Genomic DNA, 21,904 nt, shown 5'->3' on the forward strand with positions numbered 1-21,904 from the left:
AACTACCCTTTTTCCAGTAACTGTTTTACCTGTGAAATTATCTCTATAAGGAAACGGCTCTAGGATTTTCATTTTACAACCTTAAAAAGTGGGTGTTAGGGCAGACTTATTCTAAAGCAACAGACAGAAATCCTACCAGGCCATCTCAGTGGAGAGACCCATTCTTTCTTCAGTGACCTTATTCCCGTCACTCAGTCACTTGCCCTTGCACAAAAGAGCAGAAGAGCCATACTGTTGCTGAGTCTGAGAATCATCAGGAGACAACTCGCTAGAGGGATGAAGAGGAGCAGCCGGCTGTGCTAAATCAGAACCAAATTTCAGCCCCGTTTTCCCAAACGTGTGTGTGTGTGCTAGCTTGCACAAAGAGCGGAGCGCGCCTTAAAAATGGAACACAGCTCCTCCTCACTCCATCCCTGCTTCAGCTGTTCGACGCTTCCAAGAGGGAACAAACAAAGCAGCGGACAATGGTGTCAGAGGGAGCCCTGTTTAGATTCATCTTTCTCGGTTAATTACTTATCACCTCTAAATCTCAAACCCTGCTGCTGATGCTGATGACACAGTTTTCATCTTTCCTTGTGCCAAGTATCCAGCCTACCTAATCTGCTATAGTGTTGTGGCATTGACATGAGCCACACATCAGAGCGCACCATTGTGTGCTATATTTAAGGTCACAAGTGAATCCCGCCTACCTTCTCCACCCAGTGAACGACATGACCATACAGCCGCTCACTAACTTACAGCATTTTACACTGAAGACTTGAGTATTGTATTACAGGCATATAATCAATGTCTATTCCTCTATTTTTATTGGTTTTATTTATCCCTGTTTATACCCTGTGATGTGTACTCTGAAATTCCTGAATGATCTTTTTCTACATTGTCTTTTAATAAAAGTTTTCATATCAGCTCACATATGTCGACATAAAAACTGATGCTAACTGATGCTAGTTTAACAAACTTTTTTTTTTTTTTAAATCGTTAGGAGAAAAATCATAATATACTTGACAATCTAAATATATGCTCTTGTTAATCCAGTTATGATGAGACATAATGACCTAAATAAATCAAAATCCAACTTCCACTACCAATACATTGGAATTTCTCATATGGATGCTTTAACAGCTGAACAGATTTCACAAGGATTACCATCACCATAATTTTAATGCTACACCAAACTCTCATGTGAATGCATAGCTGCCTTCTCACCCAAATGCAAAATGCAAAGTGGGATAATCGAGAGAAGACAGTGTTGCATTTCCTCTGAGGTGCTGACTCACACTAACTGAGATGCATATCGTACAATCAGTTGATCAGTTTAAATCTAATTTCTTCTGTCTCCATCCACAGAAGTGATAAACTGAAACACTAGCACATAAACTGCCCCTTAAACAACAATAAATAAGCACACCAGGAGAAAGCTGAACATAATGAAGAAATTTAATTTATCCTGTCATTTCTTCATAACTATAATAACATAATATTTATAATCACAAGCTTTAAAACTCTTTAATAAGAGTTTAATAAGGAACATGTTATACACGTTACATGGACAGCTGATCAATTTTATGGTTGGTTTAATTTAAATGGTTCAACTGAGTAGTAAACCATCAATACAGGTTTACTGTAAACATCTCAGAGTGCAACAAAGATATCTGACGGCACCATATGCCTCAATGGTGTGGAACACTTCTTTAAGATTAGATACAACACACAGAACCATGTAATGTGTATTACAATCGAAAGGTTTTAAATTACTTGACATCCTTGCATTTTTCCTTTTAGGTGCCAACATAGTACATGCAAATGATCAACCAAAGGTTCTTCTGAAAAGCTGATTTCCTCCAAAGATTAAGAGTCATTTTTTTCACTGATGCTTTCCTCTCTTACTAAATTCCATGGTAGACCTTGCACCCGAAATTCATATTACACATTAACATTTTTCATGTGGAAAAGTTACAAATAAACACTAAGTAATAACACACTAAAAGCCTTTTTGCATGGATTACTGGTATACGATTCCACCATAACAACAATGTGCAAAATGCAGAATGCAGCAAAACCACTGGGCAAAACAGTGGATCACAGATAACGCAGTCTGTAGAGTAACATGGACATAGGACTGCCAGCTGGGGAAAAAAAGAGTTTCAAATGTCACAATAAAAGTTTCCAATGCCTTTGTTCCAGCACAACTGGATTACTTTCATGTGATCATCTTCAGCAAAGAAGTAAAAAGTTTACAAGTTGCTTGAAATTCAGCTGCACATTGTGAACTGTAGAAAAATAATGAAAACTATATGTGTGGCAGCCACGATGTTCCTGTCAAGAAAGAGGTCAGTGTATGTTTTGTTTTTTTGTTTGTTTTTTAAGTTTAATGACAAATGTGTTCATGACAATATCGCAAAATGTACTGTTTGAAAGATTATTTTCTCAGATTAAATAATTTTAATGGTGACTAAAGTTATTTTTAAGTATAGAGAATTGACAATGAATCTCCTAAACAGAGCATGTACATTAAAATACTCAATATTGGTTACATTTTTGTTAAACCAGCATTTAAAAGTATATGTTTATTAAACAAGATCATTTATAGTAAGAGAGATTGTAGGTTTCACATGAATCTTGCATTGTATAAGGTTTACATATCCGGACATTAAGGTGACCTTCCAAATTTTCTTTCTATGAACTACAATTTCAGTTGTAAGGAAGAAGTTGTTTGTTACACTTGATGTTTAAGTACAAAAGTAATTACATTATATGTATATTTTAAAGCAAAAACAGTAGAAAGATGGACTTCGTTACTTTGACACCACCCATTTTGACTAAAGAAAACAATGAGCGATGAGCATTTTTACCATGTCCATGTCAGCGGTTTATAAAACTAGATGTGAGAAGACGGCGGCGCTTCCAAATGTCAAACCACTTGTCAATAACAAGTTTTTAGCCAATGAACATACCCCAGATAATCCTCCTTTCTGAAACACAGATTTATAATACTGTTGAAATTTTTAAAATTCAACAGGACCCAAAGTGAGTGACTGAGACCATGACCTTGCTCACAGTGTTCAGGACAGAAAGCCAATTTCCAATAGACCTCTATCAATGTTTCATCACAAGCTTCTAAATCGTTATGTGGAGAAACTTGATGAGGGAGGGACGAAGATGTTAACTTATACCTAGAGCTGGGCGATATAAGATTTTTTCATATCACGATATGTTTTTTTCATTTCAGGCAATAACGATATATATCTCAATATAAGCCAAATAACTATATTTGTAAGATTTAAATGTGCCGTTGTTCACAAGTAAAATGTGAAATAATCAGCAGCTTGTTTTGATTTAAATATTTATTTCCCATAATAAGTTCAACAGGGTAGATGTACTAAAGAAACATGAGACTTTTTCAGATAAATAAAGGCAAATATTGCAAACTACACAAAAGGCAGCCGCTAAAGCGTTTAAGTTTCAAAATAGAACAAACGAAACAGACTAAATTGTCAATTCCACTTAGAAACAAAATATTAATTCTAAAAATAAATCTTAGTTTGTTTTACAGAAGAACAGACAAAATTGACTAACTTTTGTCAATATCAAATAAACTGAGAACTAAAAGGAAATTCTCAATCTCTCCTTGTTGTATAGCTTAGCTTTTCAAACAGTTTTAACAGTTACTTTAGTCTGACAAAAGCCGAATGACGAATTAGCGCTACCAGTCAGAGATTGAGCATGCACCGGTTTATTGTATTTCCAGACTTGCTTTCGGCACAATTTATAGTGCGCGCTACTCTTTTTGTCAGACTTGAAATAGCCGAAATACCTTCACACTACGGAACTTCTATGGCTCTTCCGTTCGACAATCTCTCCGGCATTGGAACCATCATCGGTTTTTTCTTCGGTAACCTTCGCTCACGCTCTCGGTTGATTTTTCTCTAGTCGGCACACTCATTTCCTCCGTTACCCGGGCGGCACGGCGGCTGGCTGCTTCCCAAAACAAATACACATGTGTGGCTTGGCACTTGTGCTGTACGTAACAAGTCACGTGACGTGACGCTGCAGCTGTGATTGGTTTGGCTCTGCACTACTTAATTTGGATTGGCTGTTCTTCCTCTTCTTCTTTTTTTTTTTCTTTTTTTTTTAAGAGGACAAGAGCGGTGAGGTCTATTGCAATAGTTTAATTTTTCTATCGAGAAAAAGTTATTTCGCAATACATATCGTTATATCGCCCAGCTCTACTTATACCCCCGACTGAGTTTACTGATGTTGTGGAATAGGGCTGTTCGATATAATGATATATATCGGATGACGATATAAAAATATCTATTGTTTCATTTTATGCTATTGTTTGTTTCGTGGTGTCGCAAAATAAACTGTTCATGGCAATATTTTTTCATCATTTTGATGGTCACTGTAGTGGCTATCTTAATTTCTTAAAGTTCTCTCTTTCTCTTATATTTAAGCCCTATTGTGGAATGTAATCCTGGCATTATTCCTGACTTCACACCACAAGATTTATATCATTATGTTATCAACAATAACACACATTATATTTGACAAGATATGAAGGCCTACAAAAGTTTGAATGCTTATCAGTATTTTGTGGAAAGATGGGTAACAAACCCAAGTCACTGGACTTTGCCTGGAACTGTAATCACTGGATCAAGTGGGCCACAGTCACTGCTCAGGTATTTTCCTGATTTTTATTACATTTTGATGTTGACACACTGATATGTTGGTAAATGGTTGAGAATATCTGTATTTTCATCACTAAGCGCTGCTCTAACCTCCAGTTCGCTGCTATTGATTGATTTTTCTGTTACAGAAAAAAAATTTTGAAGTAGATCTAAAGTGGGGAGACTCGAACTTAGCAAATAAACTCTTGTGATGTAAGAATGTAATCAAACTGTTGATCAGAGGGAAAGTAGTTTAAAAGTTTTAGGACCCTAGTTTCTAATGGTAGCTGGCGTGACGTTAGCTTGTAACGTTATGTCCCTACTGCAACACGCCTAGGGATGGGTATCGTTTAGGTTTTATCCGATACCGGTGCCAAATCGGTACTTTTGAAACTGTGCCGGTGCTCAAACCGGTGCTTAAAGAATGGAGAACACAAAATTGGTCCAAAAACCTCTCATGTTCAGCTGGTTTTTTGTAAAAAGATAACAATGTTAGCCTTTTCTGCAGCTATGGGGCATATATGGTATCACTCTTGGCTGGAAGCAGTGCTTAAACAATGGAAAAAAAACACAAACTTTATCCAAAAACCTCTCATGTTTAGCCGTTTCCCTCTTTTTCTTTGGTCATTTTAGCCTTTTTGGCCAGGGTGAAGGGAGTATCTGCCATCAAACAAGAAGACAGCCGCATGTAGCTATGATGATGTTTGCTAGTTCACCTTACGTGCATTAATGTAATAACGTGGTTAGCCTCCTCAACGTAAATTACACACGAACAACATTAAGCTACTCACGCAGAGAAGAACGGCTGCTGCTGCCATCATCATCCGTCATTATTTCTGCTACACTGGCAGGGCTAGGGGCCAGGACTCTCCTCTTCGTGTTTTTGGGGGATGTTGCTAACTCTGGGTCTGATAACAGGCACCACACCCACAGTAGATGCGCTTGGTGTGAGGTCTCGCAGCAAGCTATCAAATACAGCGCATTTCTCGGCTTTTAAAAAAAACGCTATGCGTCGCCAAGTGTTTCATCAGATTTGAGGTGTTACCTCCTTTGACAGTATCACAGTATCAGCTTAAAGCACTTGTTGCAGGCTGCTGAGTTTGCATATTTTGCTGTGAAGTACAGCCAGACTTTTGACCGCTTCGCCTTGGGCATTTTTAATCTGTAGCTCTGCTCTAAAAGAACGTACGTACCTGGCCGTCTACTATCCTCGGAAACGTAAAATGATTGGCTAGAAGTGTATCACAGCTCAGGAAAAAAAAGCACCGAAATAAAGCACCGAAATGTGCGCTGCTTTTCGGTCTGGTTACTACCGTTTATGTCAGAACCAGTGCCATCATGGCACCGGATACCGGTACCCATCCCTAAACACGCCTGAATAAAATTAGTAGGTCATAAGTAGAACTCTACAGAACTTGACTGCATGCTGAGGTGGCAACCCCTTACCCTACCTACTCAAGTAAATTTAAATAAATGTAAGTAAATGTGTTGGGAAAAATATACTTCTAAAAGTACTTGTATTGCACCAATGGTCATTAACTTATGAGCTGCTTTAACATGAATCAAATGGCTGAATTTTATTCAGATGTGTTGCAGTAGGGACACATGTAAAAGTTTCAGGACACCGGCCATCGAGGAATGGAGTTTTAGACACGCGTCTTTGCTTCTGGGTTTAAAAAGCGATTTCCATCTTTCATACGATCTATGGTTTAACAGCACACAGGATGAATACCCAAGGCCAGGGTTGGCATTAACGTAACTCTTCATACAAAGAAAGGGAAGAAAGTTGCTTTCTACAGCTGGAGTTTGACTAACATCGACAGACATCTATGCAGTATGACAGAAGGGCATTTGAAATTGTATGTTTTTTTTCCTTTATAAGTCAAACCACCTTTATTATAATATTATAATTAGTTGTTTACTGTTCAGGCTGAGCTTGAACACAAAACCTCCTACCAAAATATAATTATTAAGAAACTGCATAAATTGTATTAAATTATATGTTAGACAAAGAGTTGTGTTGGTGAGATCAATATTAGTTCCAAGGTGGAGTTTGTGCCTAATGAAGTAACCAATGACTGTATCTGCACCAACTCTAAGTTTATTCCAGTACCAAAGCTCTTTATAATCACCATTTCACAGAACTTGATACTGTGTAAATAAAAGTTAAACAGGTTAAAGAGTACTGTTTTAATAAATAAATGTGTACTTTTAAAATAAATGAATTTAAAGTTTAAATAAATATAAATAAAAACATAATACAATGATTTATAAATTATTTAAACCCGATATTTAATAGATAACAACAAAGACATCATATCAAATGTTCTAAGAAGCATTTTTGAAAATGCATCCAAATTTGAGGTCAGCAACACTTCAGAAAAGTTAGAAGCGAATGTTTTTTGCTGCTGTGTTACATCACCTCTGTTAACCATATTCCCTTTGGAAAATGATATAGTTTTAAAAGTGAGTATTTCATTCTTGATTGATACAGGATTTCAGCAGATAAACAGTTTGTGCCATCACTTTCATATTTTTCATTTCATAAAAATCTAACTGTTTTTACTGTGAGCCAGATCTGAGGAGCGTACTATGAAGCAAGATTAATGGATAGCAATAACAAACTTAAAGTCTGAGTTTTGTGTGTCACAAAGGAGACTCTCGTTTAACTTTGCTATATCACCATGGTAAATGATGCTGAACAAATAACCGGCGCAGGTTATATCCAGCGTTTCGGTTTAATAATTGACTAGATGCACCACATTTTTACTAATTCTTTTATGTATAGCATGATTTAAGTGCAATTCAGCTTGTTTGCAGGGCAAATACATTTTATATGTGGAAGTTCTTAAGCTGCATGTCTGTGAAGATTCTCAGTCATCCAGGTCATTGTAGTCTGCATAGTCTAAAGAAGTCCAGATGCTTTTCTTTCCAAGCTTTTTAAGCTGTAACTTACTAAAAATCACAAAAAAGCCAAGCTGTAAAGTTAGAGCAGCTCAAACTGTTTATCATATTGTCATTTGGAATGTGCATGTATTTGGTGATATGGAAAATGTATACATATTTTTATATTTGATTCTAACCTGCTGCCAAGCCACTTTTATATTGCTAGAATTGGAGCTACAAAACAAAGACCACACAGTAAGAATGCATATTGTATCAATAAAATTAATTTTACTTTAATCAGCTAATAGTCAGCATATTAATAATAATTATGAAACTTTAAATGAATCCTGTTTACAGTTTCAGATATCTAAAGTACAGCTTTTATGTTAGAAATAAACAAAGAGTGTACTGAATGTTATATTTCAAGGTTAATGATTTTCAGCAGCCTTAATGTAATTGTACTGTTAACTGTAACAGTTTCGCATTCTATTGTTATGTTCACTGTGTTCTTTATCGTTAACAGATTTAGACTTTTTAGATTCACCATTTTATCATCATCAACTGATCACATCTGATTGGAGCAGGCGACACTCATAGGGATCATTTGTTTGCGGAAGAGCGTGAAATGCCCCTTTTTAATGTGAACGTGCCGAGATCCTGAAGCAGAAAGCCTGGCTTAACAGAGAAGAGCAATAGTTTTTGTCAAGCCAGTTAATGCAAAAATGAAGAAAAAAAAAAAAAACCCATACACCTCTGGGCTGCTGACAGTCTGCTGTGGCACGCCTGTTTTGTTTTTTTTCCTTCTTCCCTTTAACTACAGGTCCAAGCTAATGAAGGATTCCGTTTCCATGATTTCCAAAAAAGGATTAGCAATTTTAACTGGTTAGAGAGCAGGCCAGTTTCCACTTTACTTAAGTCCATCCCAACTGAACCCAAAGATGGTGACAGGGGTCCTGGATCTTGTTTATGTATACGTTTTCCTGCATGTTACAGTTGAAACTTGCATTTGTACATTGAGCAAAAATCCTGTGGTTCTCAGAGATGTTCCTAAGCACATGCACTAGTTTCCGTTTTTAATGCTGCGCTGCCCAAGGGCCAGTAGATCACAAGCATTCAATACTGGTTTTCTGTATTAGACCCTGTGTACAGAGATTTCTCAGAATTTTCTGACAATATGTAAAATAGATTGTTTTTAAATGCCCTCCCCAAATCTATAGTTTTCCCTGTTCGAACATTTTATTAAATGTCTTATTTGCATCAAATTTATTACAAATAAGAATTTACAGTTTCAGTATTTGATCATCTGCCTTTGGTTTATTTTCACACAAACACATATTAAATAATTTACAAATCATTGCAATCTCTCTTTTATTTACATGTTATAAAGACAAAAGTTTTAACTGATACCGTCACAGAGATATTATTTCAAGAAAATGTCAATTTCTGGAGCTTTATTTGGCAGGAAACCTCTTAGTCTTGTTACACTGAGCTGAGCTGTGTTTGTGTCATTTGTCAAACAGATTAAAAACAATATGTTGGAACGCAATCCAATGTAAAATCACTACTAAACAGTTGATTTATAGTTGAACTGACACCACTCTGAATGTGAACAAAAAAAAAATGAGCATTAAAATCTTCAGAATACAGAATGTGTGGCACAGTATTACATTAAACTGTGTAGGTGTGCCTAATAAAGTGGAGAGGGAATGACTCACAGATTATCAGTACGTATCTGGATTTATTATTAAATAATACAATGGTTCAGGTTTTTCTGATCAATGAAGTAGACGAACGCACTTTTATTTGGTTTAGATGGAGAAAAAGCTCTTGCAGAATATGTTCAAACACTGAGCATGCAGTTCTCTACAACAGGTGGCTCTTTTAGAGCTTTCCTTGTGAGAACTGTCTGCCTGTTACCTCAACTAACATTTTTTTAAGTTAATATTTTTTTTCTATGACAAAGCAATATCTGTTTAAAGACTGTCAATTTTTGGTCACAAATAAATAAATCTAAAAATAACCATTAGCAAGGTAATGGTGTGATCTAACAGGAAGGAAAGATGTTCAATACTACTATTCAACTTTCAGTTATTCTGACCTCGGTGCCAACTGATGTCAGCTGCTGTAAAAATTCCCATGGAGTCAACATCCGGCATCGGTATGAGAATAATAGCACAGAAGATTCTTAACTATTTATATAAATTTATGTAATTAAGTTGAGCTTTGTGTACTACAGTGTACACAAATGTGCACTGCTTGAACTGTCAGCTGTCTCAACAACTGAGAAAAGGGGAAAAGAGAAAAGAAAAGTTTTTTTCATTCCCTCTGCTTTCTCAATGATGGAGTTAAAGAAACGCAGCAGTTCTGCAAGTCAAAATTAAAAAGCCTGTCTACTTGTCCAGGATAGGTGTACAAGTAGGCAGACAGGCGCATTCAGGACATTGTTTTCAAATAGCCTACATGTCTTTTTCCTCCCACAGTCAAAAGACATGCATCCTTTATCTTTTGGCTGTAGCACACCAAAACAAGGCCAACATGCAAATACTGGGTCACCATGCCTCCTGGTGACCAAAGTGAGTCATACTGCAAACCACCAAAGAAAATCCTGAGAATTGACAATGCAACTTTTCAGCTCTCACAAACTGACTGAATTAAACTAAATGCATTCCTAGCAACAGATAGGAGCAGTTATTTATGTCAAATACAAAGGACTACTTCCAGCCTTACACCATACCAACTGGTAAGGGAAAACATCCTGTACATATGCTGGACTTGCATTTATAGAAGTCTTTTCTAGTCTTACTGACCACTCAAAGCACTCTACACCACAAGCCACATTCACAACCTTAGTCTTCCAGACTGGACAGTAGAGTCAGAACAGATTGGGTAAAAACAATTTAAGAGTTTCCACTTATCCTACACATAAACATTCTTTGCAACACTATTAATCTCCAAGTCATTGTAATAGGGATTATCGTTTAGTACTCTTTGTCTGTGCACCTGGCCAGGTGAAAATGTAGGGATTTAGGGACAACACTTTCACTTAATGACTCAGTGTGCTTGCATGACTCATTATGTCCCCGAATACACACCTGGCTGTTATAGCTACAAATGTTTCATAAGGGGCTATGAGGCTAACAAACTAGCTTTTATCAAAGCTCTTTGAGGTTTTGGCTATAATGAATGCTAGCAGACGCATAGGCTAGCGCACAGCTAGCATGAATGTTGCAAGGCACTGGATTGCCACAAGTTGGGAGGGCTAGCTAGGAGGAAAAAAAAATAAGTTCCCGGCGAGTAAAAAGCCGACTTGGGGCGAAAAGCACAAAACACACACCGGACACACCGACAGAGAAAAGGATACACTGTGTCCCATTTCATGTTAGCCCCCGTAGCTACCGCGCTAGCTTTCTCCGCTAGCTCTGTAATGTCACTGCATCGCTGTTGTAAATACATTATAACAGCCCTCTCCTTACACGTGTGGAGAGCCTCTAAAACTCCTTCTCGGGGACATCTCTCCACCGAAAAAACCTCCCCAGCGGGCTGCTCACCTGCTCCGGACACCGGACACACGCTCTCACCGGCGAGACATCCCCCCGGTTAGCCCGAAAAACACTGGCGCTTTTTATTTCCAAGGACACAAAATCGCCATGACAGTTTAGAAAAATGCATAAAAAATTAGCAGGCAGAGGAGGGAGGGGAGAGAGAGAGAGGGAGAGAGAGATGAGGAGGGGAGGGGAGGGGAGGGGAGAGGAGAGGAGGGTAGGGTAGGGGAGGGTAAGGGAAGAGAGGAGGAGAGGAGGGAGGAGAGAAGGGAAGAGGGAGGGAGAATAGAGGAACTCCACGCAATATCTATTTAATCCACATAAAGCTACCAGCTCCGCGGAGTTCATTCAGTCTGGATGCTGGAGTTCTGCACTGCCAGTCTAGACACAGCCACGCGCACGCACGTTCACAAAGACAAGCCGCATCCTAAGTCAAAGGGCGCTTCTTACCTAAAATGGCCACTGCAGCAGCCAAAACACAAACAGCATTTTATTTGGTGGAAGTTTAGCAGCAGCGGCGGCGGTGTGGCTGCTGCAGCCAGCCTAACCTTACCACTTTGATCCAGTAGCAGCTCAGCGTTTCACATTTTTCCATTGGCTGCAGCCTAGCGCAGCTGGCTCCATGCATATTTCCATTGGCCCCGCAGCTGTCAAGCAAGCAAAAACGAGCCACTCTCTCCCGGGTTTGTCTGAGAGCTATCGCGGCAGCCCCAGGCAACACCATTGTGTATTGTGTGTATTTTCCACCCTTCCTGCTGATTCGCATAGATGTCAGCCTCATGCCCACTGCCTCTTGCTTTTTTTTAGGTGGTGGTGGTGTTGTGTTGTTGTCCTTACCGCAGATTTGCCGGGAAATCCTTCTCGTACCGGGAGAAGCTTCCCACCGCACCGACCGGCTGCCTCCTGCTGCTGTCATTGAAGGAATGAAAAAAACAAGAGGGGAGCGTTCAGTTTTCAACCCCCCCGATGCAACAAAACGAAGGGGTTTACATTTCTCCTCTGCTGGCTGCATCCACCAATCATGTCGCTTTTTACTCCTCCATCATTACCGGGTTTGAAGGGCGGAAGAAAAGAAATAAGACATTCCACGTCTTTTGCAGATCGGGTTGCGTTTCCCGGATGTTGAGCTTCGTTGCTGGACTTAAATTGCTGTTTGTGAGATGCAGGATGTATCAGATGTTAACTTTTGCCTTTTTAGGGATCTGTTTCGCTAGAAGGCTGATCCGAGTGTGTCTTCTGAGAAGACTTGGAACCTCTCTTTGTTTCCAGCTTCACCTGGAGTGCGCTGACTTTTAGCATCACCAGCCCGTTACCTTCTTCCATTATTCTCCAGCTAAACACGCTTTTTATGATACACAGTAAACTTTTATTCAGAGCCTATTCAATCCCTTGTAGCTGTGTGTGTCAGGAACCTCTGACTTCAAAGAGACACATCACAAATTTATAGTCACATGTTGACATTTGGGACTTAAAGTTTGACTTTGTTCAAAAGACTATGACCCCATCTTAAAGTCTTTTTTTCTTTAACTTTCAACCATACTACGCAATCTTCATTATTGATTATCACTGACCCTTTACTTACTCATCCTAGGTGGCTTAAAAGCTTAAAAAAAAAAAAAAAAAAAAAAAAAAAGATTCCCTGTGCTGATTCTGTTATAGTTATAGTTACTGTGTGTAAATATGTTTGAGTCCATTATTGTTACAGGTGCACTATAGCATCTACATTTTCATTAGTATTTCAAGCAGAGGTGTTGGGGAATAAACTATTTGTACGTATTAACAGTTTACCTCAAACACATTTTTAAACAAACAATAAAACAATTATCTAGACAAATGTGTTTATGTTTTTTCCTTCCTTTTAATAATGAAACCGTATGTATCAAACCTAATTTTGAACATTTAAAATCCCATATTGTATCAAAGTTACATTTACAAATATCAACATATTTCTTGTCAAATTACTGCCATCTATAGTTGTGCTATAATCCTGAACATTCCTCTGAACTCTGTTGTTCAAACTTGACTTATTAAGATGAATTAAAAAATAAATTGCTTTACCATTTATTTTTAGGTGCACACATAATTGATTAATAGTTTATATTCAAGAGCACTCGTTATTTTATCTTTTCTTTTTATCTTTTTTTGATGAAATGGAGCTCGAGATGGGTGGGGTGGATGGTGGGTATATAAAGTACACACATTCACAGTTGGGCAATAGAAGATTTGAGTATTGGTTAAATGTAAGTGCATAAATTCTGCGTTGAAACACTGGCTTTTTCCTTCATTATACCACACCACTGTGTCTCCATGTCTATATATGACAAAACAATGGTTCAGTAATGCTGTAATCATACACTGAATACTTTGCAGTGCAGTCAGACATTCTGTAAGACATTCCTTTGAATTATAATTTATATAAATGTGCTTTTTAAAACTTCACACTTAATGTTAGTCCAGGTTGCTATGAATGAACATGCAGATGTATTGAGTTCAAAACCTTTAACTTCACAGACAAGATCTTAACATTGCATGTGAGGAGACAAGTCTAAAAACTTGAATTTTACGATGAGGACATGGGTGACAGCTTCTGAAATACCCTGAGCTGGACCCTACTTTGTTAAGTTAAAAATAGTTTAGTTAAAAAGTCAAATATTCTTACTTTTATTAACAAACACTAATTCACCATTGTTCTCGATGATATTTTCAGTGAGAAACCAGACCTGTGTTATTCTGCCTTTGCGAGACAAATCTGCTTGAGTTGAAATTACAAGTTCTTGAATGCAATTAATGTTTTTTTTTAATTAAAGTGTAGCAGCAAGCCTATAATGATAATGATAGTGCTTCATGAGCATCACAGAATTTCTGAGTGCTGAGATTTACAATTTTCAAACGCTTTTTTCTTCTTTAAATGTGAAGGTGCTGAGATGCAAAATCATCTTGTCTGCAGCACCTTTGACACGCCAAAAACAAAGTGCTGTTTTGTCTGAGTTAAATGCCTGATGTTACTGAGATAACAGCTTAAAGTATTTTCTCTGTTACATACTTTACAACCTCTGTACAGTAAGTGAGGTTAACACTGTTGCAGGTACACTCCTTGGAGACCCTCCTGGAAGAAAAATCTCACAGTGGTGAGCAGTGTTGACATCATTAAAATGAATGGAGACGTTTTTCTGCATCACTGGTATCTGCTACTAAATTAGACATCATCACATCATCCACAAAGCAGCTTTTAATATAATTTCGCCTCATAAAATGAATTGTTTGCTACAGCCAAGCAAGCTCACATGTACTGTCTGTTGCATTGGAAGAACAGAGATAAATAGTAGAGGAAACAGTTGAAATGTTATTGAAATACACCCCTCTGAGGGATTTTACATCACAACACAGCCTGACTCAACTTTTTTCCCCCCTTTTATCTCTGGCACATTTTCAGTTTGTTGCAGTTTTTTAAATACTTATTTTCCCCTTACTTATTTTTTTTCTTATCACACTAAAAAGACCAACTATAAATGAAGCTGTTTATTTAAAGCAAAACAAACAAGCAAAATAACAGTCTCAGTTGTGGAAATAATAATGTTTTGTAGCATTTTGTTTGTTGTTGATAATCCTTTTCTTTATGGTACATGTGATGATAATCCCAGCATACAAATCTAAGCATTACCTTAACCTTAACATTACATTCATACTTTAAATGTATATTTAAGATTCAAGCAAACTTTATGTGTAGGAAAATGTAATAAAGAGCTTGACAAGAAATAGGCAACATAATTAAAATTTGTTGCAAGAAATGTAGACTTTTAATATAGAAAGCTCAGTGGAAGAGCCCAGTGTCACACCATCATGAAAAAATAACTGGTGCAACACAAGGATTAACTTGTTTTTCACTTTTAGAAAGTTGCTCATTCTGTTTCAGATGTCAGATGAATAATATCACTTTTCCATGCATGCCTACATGGCTCTGCTCCATTTCACTAGTTTTTTAAGGTTCTCTATTATGTGATAGTACCTGGTACCAGATACTTGTTTAGTACCTACTCAGCCGGAGTTCCAAGCGATCTGAATTTATCCTAAAATGCGACGTCCAAAAACTGCATGGCGAGTCAGTGGCGTCACTCGATGATGAGTCGTGGGAGTCAATGCCCAATCAACAGAAGGAATGGCAGATATTTCATAGTCAAACACGACAATGTGAAAAAGGTCATGTTTTACGAGGCATGTATATATCATGCTAATATTTACGTGCACAGTAAAGCTTCACATAACATTTGTCTTTGCTGTACCTTATACTTTACCTCCATATATACAGATGGTGTGTATGTGTGTGAGTCATACTTGGTGTTTTAAGTTGATTATTGGGTAAATCCTGAAAAAGACCCCAAAAAACAAGTATATTGTAGCCCAGCAAAAATTTGATTTTAATTAAGTCATGGATTTAAAATTTTCATGTTAGTCTTTAAATTCAAGGTTTTGGTACTTTTTGCCTGCAGACAAATGTATCTATTTTTCCTTTGTCCTCTGTAGTATTATCTGCTGTCTCTTGAATATAATGGAATTAAATTGCACTTGTCCTGTGGTGCCACAAGTAGAAACAATACAACGCTCGCAATGTGTTGTTCAAATATTTATGATCTGCTTTACTGAAAAACATATAGATTCTAAACACACAATCCTTTCACACAACACGACGCAGTTCATTAAATTACTTTACCTAAGGTTGTTAGGTTCTAAAATATCATAGGTTAGTGTACTTTTTTACACGTATTAAAACAGCTGATATTCAAGGTGAGGCAAGTTGGAGCTTGGTGCACTATTAGCAGAATTGTTTACATGACAAACTGCAGGGACAGGAAACAAACATGTGACCTTTTAAACCTTGAGGCTGTCTTCAATACACAGCATTAAAAACGTCTTGTGTATTTTATCCTCGTGCTTAACCTCAGGTGCACAGCTGGTGTTCTTTGAGGTTGATTACACTAAAGATTGTAGCTTGTGTTATGCTGAAGAAGCTGACAAATAATAAGCAGCACTGAGTAAAGAGAAAACCACCGAAAAGGGAAGAAAATGTACAAGAAGTGAGAAAAACGATTTAGTTTTACTATTTCTAGGTCCTTATCTAGAAGCAGTAAAAAATCCAACACAAAGGGTGTCAAAGGGAAATGCTTTGTCATTACCTAAAATCAATATGGTTTCTCATGTAAACAGAGTGTAAACAGAAGTCTAAACTCATCAGCCACATCAGATAGACACATGCACGTTTTGTGTAGGCTGCGGTTCAGGTCTGAGCAAAATATTTTCTAAATAGGGAGAACTCCTACTCTCACAGCTTCCTCTTTCATAGCGGGCACTTACAAGTGCAAAACTACTGGGGCCCTATGGAGGTGTAGTCCAAAGATGTAATGCTCACTGACAAAAAGGTATACAATTGCCACTGTATTTTTGATGGAAGAGATCAGAAGAATCGGCAGCTGATTTTATTTTACTAATTTTCTTGACAGGTGTAGAGTTACTGTGGAATATCTTAATAAGTAGGCTAGTATGTGTGGCATCACATACCAAAGACACTTTATGGCATGCATGATTTTAAATATCTAACAACAGCAGCAGCCTGGCAACAGTTGAACTACCACATTGTGGTTGGTCTTGGAAGGGTTTTCTTTACATCTATCATAATTATGACATACTACACTGCTAAAAAAAAATGCTAAAATCTGGAAATGGTTGCCACTGATATATATTATCTTGGTTTTCACTGTTGTAGATCTGAGATGGGTTAAACAGGGAAAGGGACTGGGTGAACCTACATATTAAACCTACAGGACCCTCTCGACTGTGGATCCCCATGTCATGAAGCTCCCAGCACACAGTTTTAGTGCTGGTGTTAATAGCAGAGCAGACTGCTTGGCTTGGTCCTTGATTTTGGGACAAAAATACTTCAATTCACAGATTCAGAGGTGTGTGATCCAATACCTTTGTCATCATAGCGTATGTTTAACTGATCATGTTTCAGAACTACAAACGTATACTATTCAATAAATGTCCTAGCACTATATTTACTGTAGTACCGGTACTGAAATAAAAGTACGGCTTTTTGATTCGAAGCAGAAGTAAACATTTATTTGAGTGATTTAGCTCCATTATCTCCACTTCATTAAGAATTTTGGTGTAAACAGGCTTTCCATAGATGAGGTTGTTCGAGTTGTATCAGTCAAATTTTAATTAAGCTACACAAAATTAGATTTTGACATGAACATTTTAAACAGTTAATATTTAGACTTTAAATTAAAGCATAGATAACATGTCAGTATTTAGGATGTTAGTAATATAATAAGGTTATTCTAACGACCTCATTCTTACAAAAGCAGACATGCTGGCCTGTTTTGTGTTGCACCAGGCACTCAGCAAACACTAGATTTATGGCGCACATTAAGGCATTACAACCTATGCAATATAACCTATATTTGAAGCCTTGGGTGTAAGAAGGATAACACACAGACTAGGTTTAAAAAAGCCACAGTAATAGATTTATTTTTTCAGTAATACAGTAAAGAAGTCCACATTGCCAGCTTTCATTGCAGCCCCCTCACAGTGAATGACTATGCTACTTATAAAAACAGTAAGTAAGAAGAACCTACATCCAGTAAGTGTTGTATTGGTACAATCAATAGGTGAAATCATACCCTGAGCTATTAGTCTGAAACTGTGCACAGTACACAGATCTACAGGACTGTTAGGAGTGGCAATAAATCAAACCAAATGCTTTTTGATATGTCTTCTGGGAGCCATGACTGTCTTCATAAAAATTTTAATGCAGTAGTTGTCTTTGATGCTACATATATTTAAGACTATGTGGACCCTATGTGTGATGGTACATCTAACGTCTGATTAATACTATCAGCATGATGAGCACTGCCAAACTGTATTTTTGCTACACAGAAATAAAGTTCTGACTTTCAAAGTCTGTTCTTTCACACACAGACTGCCTGCACTAAAATATGTGTTTATAAAAAGCCTCATCAGGAAAGTGTTTTGCTGGATTTCATTATATGGTCATTTCAAGCAATAACACAATCAGACAGTTAAGTGTTCCCTGGGCAACAACAAAAGTTTTGCTTTCTGGTGAAAACAAGAAAAAAAAATATATACATCACTAATTCTCAGAGGTGTGGACTCGAGTCACATGACTTGGACTCGAGTCAGACTCGAGTCATTAATTTTATGACTTTAGACTTGACTTGAAAAAATGTTCTAAGACTTGTGACTTGACTTGGACTTTTACACCAATGACTTGGGACTTGAATTGGACTTGAACCGGTTTACTTGAAAAGACTTGATATTTTACCCCAAATATAAAATTTAACATGCATATTATATAGAGATTGAAAATGTGACGTCATTCACGGGTAGAACCGCAAAGGATTCTGGGAACTCGTGGCAAGCGGTACTAGCGCACGCAGGCTTTCAATTGAAACCAGTCACACAGCGATAAAAAGAAACACAAAAATGTCAAGAAGCTGTTGTGTTATTAACTGCAATAGCCGGTCGCATGACAGCCACGGGAAGCCGACGGGTAAAGAGATCGGTTGTTATCGGATTACGTCGTTGAAGAGAAATTGTTCGAGCCATGTTTCCGAAGTAACAAAGATGCGACTGGATTGCAGCCATTCCCAGAACCCTCCAGCTCACAGGTTAGTCTGCTCCAAGCATTTCCACAAAGGTCAGTCTGCTGTTGTAGTTAATGCGTCATTTTTCTTAACATAATTGGTGATATAGGTTACAAGCAAGTCTGGCGCTGAACAGAAATTGTCGCGCTATGCTCCTTTGTTTATTGTGCATAAATAGTGAATTGTCCTGACAGAATATTGTGTTTCGCTTCTGTTATTATGGTACATTGACAAAAACATATACTTTTATTCACAGGGTAAAACAGTTGTTTTGTATCACTAATTGTCCAGTGCGATTACAGCATACAATATTATTGTCACTGCTACATTTCTGTGATGCTACCAGAAATTATTTCCACTGCTAATTAACTACCGTTGAGCTCAAAGGTCCTATTAATAAACGGTTAACGAATGTGTATTTATGACGACGATTTGTGAGACTGGTAAACTTATGATACGTACGATGGTCTTTACTTTCTACACGGTGCATTTCAAGGTCCTGCACCCATCCGTCGGTAAACTGTACCTGGGCTTGTTGCAGTGACCGGAAGTTACTAAACTTCATGAGTGTATGCACTCACTCCAAGAAGCGTATAACCATCGTTCCCATCCCAAAACAGTCAAATGTCACATGTCTGAACGATTTCAGACCTGTGGCACTCACCCCCATTCCCGCCAAATGCCTGGAGAGACTGGTCATTAAACACATCAGAGCTGCTTTTCCACCATCCCTGGACTCGCACCAGTTTGCATACAGGGAGAAACGGTCAACCGAGGATGCGATCGCCACAGTGCTGCACACATTACTGAAGCACTTGGAACACAGGAACACCTATGCACGGCTCCTCTTTGTAGACTACAGCTCGGCTTTTAATACCATCCGGCCATACAAACTCCGTCCCAAACTCCACCAACTGGGACTTAACTCCTCTCTGTGCAACTGGATTGTGGACTTCCTCACTAACCGTAGACAGAGTGTCAGAGTGGGTAAGAACACCTCTTCCACCCTTGTGGTCAACACCGGTGCCCCTCAGGGGTGTGTTCTGAGCCCTCTGCTATACACTCTCTTCACCCATGACTGTATTTCCTCCTGCGCGTCCAATCTCATTGTTAAGTTTGCAGATGACACTACAGTGCTCGGACTTATATCCAACAATGATGAGACAAACTATAGGACAGAGGTGCAACAACTAGAGTCATGGTGCCACGACAATAACTTGGTCTTAAACACCAAAAAGACCAAGGAGATCATTGTAGATTTCCGGAAGAGGGGTCATAACAACCATCTGCCTCTCTTCATTGGCAGTGAGGCGGTGGAGAGGGTGAGCAGTTTTAAATTCTTGGGGGTAACTGTGACTGAGGACCTGTCCTGGGGCAACCATATCACCTCAGTTGTACGGAAGGCCCAACAGCGCCTCTACTACCTGAGGAGACTGCGGAGCGCACACATTCCCAGATCTCTGATGTTGAACTTCTACAACTGTGCCATCAGCAGCGTTCTGACGTATGGATTTCTAGTGTGGTTCCCCAGCTGCACCAAGGCCGATCAGCAAGCACTCCAGCGGGTGGTGAAAGAAGCTGGCAGAATTATTGGAACAAGTCTGCCAGAGATCAGTAATATCTTCCCCACTCGCTGTCTGAGGAGGGTGCACAGTATCCTGCGGGACCAACATCACCCTGCGCGCCACCTTTTCCATCTGCTGCCCTCAGGGAGAAGGTACAGGTCTATACAGGCCAGAACATCCAGACTGGCCAACAGCCTGTATCCACAGGCTGTGAGGCTCCTGAACTCTCTGCCCCCCTCTCACGGACAATAACCATATCCAACTTCTTAATAGCAATGAACTGGTCTGCATTGGTGCATCATATCTTTATTCTCTTCCCCCTCCTGCCCCCCCCCCCCCTCTTTCTTAAATAGATAACTATCATATCTGATATCATATCTCACAGTACAATAATATTGAATGGGTTGCATTGTTGTATTTTGTCATGTTTCTCAGGTCTTTGTCTGAATTTCTACGAACATTATTGCTAAGGATTGTCTTATTGCATTGGAGTCACACTGGGTTAAATATGTACACTTGGGTTTTAAGGGGTATTTATTATTTTCTTCTTTTTTTTGGGTTGTATGGAAGCCCCAAACGCAATTTCATTGTTCTTGACAATGACAATAAATAAATAAATACTAAATACTAAATTATAAATATGCATATAAATATGCTACGATGAGATAGCTGACTTCATCTAACTAGCAAATGTTTTCCAGGCTACGTTGGTGATGCAGTTTTTTTTTTAATTATATTTTTTTTAAAATATCATTTATTTATGTATGATATTTTTGTCATGCGATTTTAAAGCCGGTCCTACAAGCGCATCCAAGAATAACATGCAGCTTATCTCAGAACTGTCGGTGAAAATTATTCTAGGAGCTAGGTTTAATTGAGCTGCATTTTAAAGAGGTGCAATTTCACAATTTGTGTATATTTTCTAAGTTCACTATTTTGTCATGTGTTGAGAAAAACACAGATTTAAAAATTACATGGTCTAATATTTACATTTAGCATATAACTGCAACATGCTTTTTTTCGTTTTTTTTTTAAAGACTCGAAAGGACTTGAAATTCAAAATTTCAGACTTGTGACTTTACTTGGACTTTTACACCAGTGACTTGAGACTCGACTCTGACTTGCCTGACATTACTTGAGACTTGACTTGAGACTTGAGGATAAAGACTTGAGACTTACTTGAGACTTGCAAAACAATGACTTGGTCCCACCTCTGCTAATTCTAACACAAAAAAATAACAAACACAAAGCACCCATATTTGTTGATTGACAGGCAGAGTCTGTCTCTGAAATATGAATTAAAAATAACTGAGAGAGCTGCTTCTTTGTCATTATAATAAAGGAAATCATAGTCACCTTTGAACCAAAGTGACTGAATTCATGATTTTGTATTAATCAGTGATTGTTGATTAATCAATGATCAGTGAAATTCTTCGTGCCGCTGCGTATTGATAATGTCAGGCTCAGGAGGGACTCGGAGGCAGACCGTCACTTAAGTTCGTGATTTATTTACACACACAGACACCAGGTGCGAATATATATAGGTGAGGGGGCACAGGAAGAGGGTCTCCGGGAAGCACAGG

At 38.2% G+C, this 21,904-nt stretch overlaps 1 protein-coding gene across 3 annotated transcripts in view; it reads right to left on the reverse strand.

Moving 5' to 3' along the window:
* Positions 1-13,040, reverse strand: part of chd6 (chromodomain helicase DNA binding protein 6) — a 99,241-nt gene extending 86,201 nt beyond the window's left edge. The window contains exon 1 of one of the 3 annotated variants that reach the window (XM_080891462.1): positions 11,933-13,040. The gene's annotated coding sequence lies outside the window, so the exon portion shown is untranslated. Of the gene's footprint in view, positions 1-11,101; positions 11,257-11,545 lie in introns of those variants that run through there. The other 2 variants (XM_080891463.1, XM_080891461.1) reach the window with 2 other exon arrangements.
* Positions 13,041-21,904: the final 8,864 nt, after the last annotated feature.

The sequence above is a fragment of the Rhamphochromis sp. 'chilingali' genome (genome assembly GCF_963969265.1).
Source record: "Rhamphochromis sp. 'chilingali' genome assembly, chromosome: 9".
Lineage (NCBI taxonomy): Eukaryota > Metazoa > Chordata > Actinopteri > Cichliformes > Cichlidae > Rhamphochromis > Rhamphochromis sp. 'chilingali'.